Raw genomic sequence first — 2,751 nt, 5'->3', positions numbered from 1 at the left:
AACGTCTAAGTGAAAAGTAAAGCGAGGAGGTATTGACCTGTTAATTCAAATTGAACAAAATGACACATGCCAGATGATAATGTAGGTGACCTGCCTATAAATTTCAAAGGTAAACAATCAAATACTTATGGTTATGAATTTATATGGTTTGAAGATTGACCGACCGTCGGACTGTGCACGTAAACACTCGCCAAGGAAGCCCGTTGCTGTTTTAATGTTTATTTGTAGTAAACAGGAAGTCACATGGCAGGAAGCACGTGCAGTAAAACACGTGATTCGATCGTCATGCTTAATTACTGGTTTATTTGTTTACCGGCAAACACCTAAGAAGAAGACCCCAGGTGTATGAAGCCTGCTGGTCCTGATCGCTGACTTGGTTGATGTGTCATCCTGCACTGCTGGTATGGAGAGTAGCGACAGGAAGCACATAATCACACTTCGAAAATATATTTTATGTTCTCAGCTTTTCTTACGTTGCTAGGCTCCCATAAGTAACGATGTCTATTTTCACGATGTCCAAGTATTGTCCCTGGTTCTGTAGATCACCTGATTATAAGAAAAAAAGGCAAAAGTATATGTCTTAACAAAACTGGAAGTAACTGATATGACTATAAGTTTATACTTAATAATGATAATTGTTTTAAAATGCACTTTTGGACACAAGTATTTGTTTGATGATCCTCTTGTGAATCATGTCAAGGCTCGTAGTAGTAGTGGAGGTCCACAAATTATACTCCAAGTGTCAGTCACAGGATATATGGATTAAGAACGAACAAGACATCATTATCCCCATTAGATACAGAGGGATTTATTGATAAGGATGGTGTAACTACCTATGCTTATGGTTTTGGTGGTAATACTGTATCGTTGGGAACTATGAGCAACCCTTCTCGTACAAATGCCCTGCCCGGTCCATCTTTAAGATAATAAAGAATAGGCTCTCCTTCTTTCATAACCAATCAACTAATGGTATATATCTTATGGGACCAAAACGGATCGGTTGCACGATGTTGGCCTCCTTCGAGTTAACCAGGCTGGTATAAATATCTTACGCTTACTCTATCAGGAAGTTTTTGTTCTTTGCCTCACCGCGGTGCTGAAGATTCGGAAGTCACAGATCTCATTGTAATTGCATCGGATGGTTTCTTCCCGATTAATCTCATAACTTCATTATTAAGTGCTGATACAACAGCTGATAATCGTGTCACCCATTCGGTTGATCTTAATCGTTCCGATTTCATTTCGATCCCATACTGCTAGCCAAACAAACGTTCTGCTAATGTCCGGTTAAATCTTTCGATGATAGCTTGACTACGGTGGGCCTCTTTTTCTTCACTCCTGATTTCGACATGGTGCTTTGTTAATGGTTTAGTTACTTATCCCATAAACTCACGACCAGGATCTACTTGAAATAACTTGGGCCATTTTAGTGGTCCGCCTTTATATATGCGACTCAGTGCATTAGCTACTTCTGTTGAATCTTTCGAGGTTAATAGTTCAGCCTCCTTGTATCGACTTGCCACATCCACTACGGTGAAAGCGTATTTATACGTTCTGCGTCTTACGTTATCATAGGGAAGAAATAACAGGTCAGCCTGATGAACTTCATTCATTGTATAAATATCAAACTTCTTCCTCGTGATATAACGCGGTGCTGGTAAGTATATTTGCCACTTCGCTTGTTTCTTTGACCAATCCTTGGCCACATCTTTAGATACCTTAGCTGTAGTGTCTAATTTTTGTATTGCTCCTATACCTGTCCAATTTCCTCGTGGGCTATAGTAAATTTTATCCATTATATAATTAATATTGATGATTCTTTCAAAACGAATCATGACGATCGTTGAATCACATCATCATTTTTCCATAACAAATTCCCTCTGTAGTAGCAGTATTGCTAAATTTATATATATCTGGCTCTAGCGGAAGTGGGCCAGAACTGTCATTGTCTATACTATTACTTCGTCATTCGTCACGCATGACTGATCACATCATCTCGAGAAAGCATAATTCTTGCCGTAATTATATATTTCATGATTGTTACAAATTTTGGGACCAAACAATAATGAAATGTATTGGGGTGTGCTTAACCTTTTTTTTGTGTATATTACAAATAGGCCACGGTGGCATGGCCGTCAAGGAACGTCTAAGTGAAAAGTAAAGCGAGGAGGTATTGACCTGTTAATTCAAATTGAACAAAATGGCACATGCCAGATGATAATGTATGTGAGCTGCCTATAAATTTCAAAGGTAAAAAATCAAATATTTATGGTTATGACTTTATATGGTTTGAAGATTGACAGACCGTCGGACTGTGCACGTAAACACTCGCCAAGGAAGCCCGTTGCTGTTTTAATGTTTATTTGTAGTAAACAGGAAGTCACATGGCAGGAAGCACGTGCAGTAAAACACGTGATTTGATCGTCATGCTTATTTGCTGGTTTATTTGTTTACCGGCAAACACCTAGGAAGAAAGGCCCCATGTGTATGAAGCCTGCTGGTCCTGATCGCTGACTTGGTTGATGTGTCATCCTGCACTGCTGGTATGGAGAATAGCGACAGGAAGCACATATAGAAAATCACACTTCGAAAATATATTTTATGTTCTCAGCTTTTTTACGTTGCTAGGCTCCCATAAGTATCTATGTCTATTTTCACGATGTCCAGGTATTGTCCCTGGTTCTGTAGATCACCTGATTATAAGTACAAAGGCAAAAGTATATGTCTTAACAAAACTGGAAGTTACTGATA

Source organism: Haliotis cracherodii, unplaced genomic scaffold (assembly GCF_022045235.1).
Source record: "Haliotis cracherodii isolate W230 unplaced genomic scaffold, xgHalCrac1.p SCAF_22, whole genome shotgun sequence".
Taxonomy (NCBI): domain Eukaryota; kingdom Metazoa; phylum Mollusca; class Gastropoda; order Lepetellida; family Haliotidae; genus Haliotis; species Haliotis cracherodii.
The sequence above is the reverse complement of the archived record's forward strand: the minus strand, read 5'-3'. Positions refer to the sequence as shown.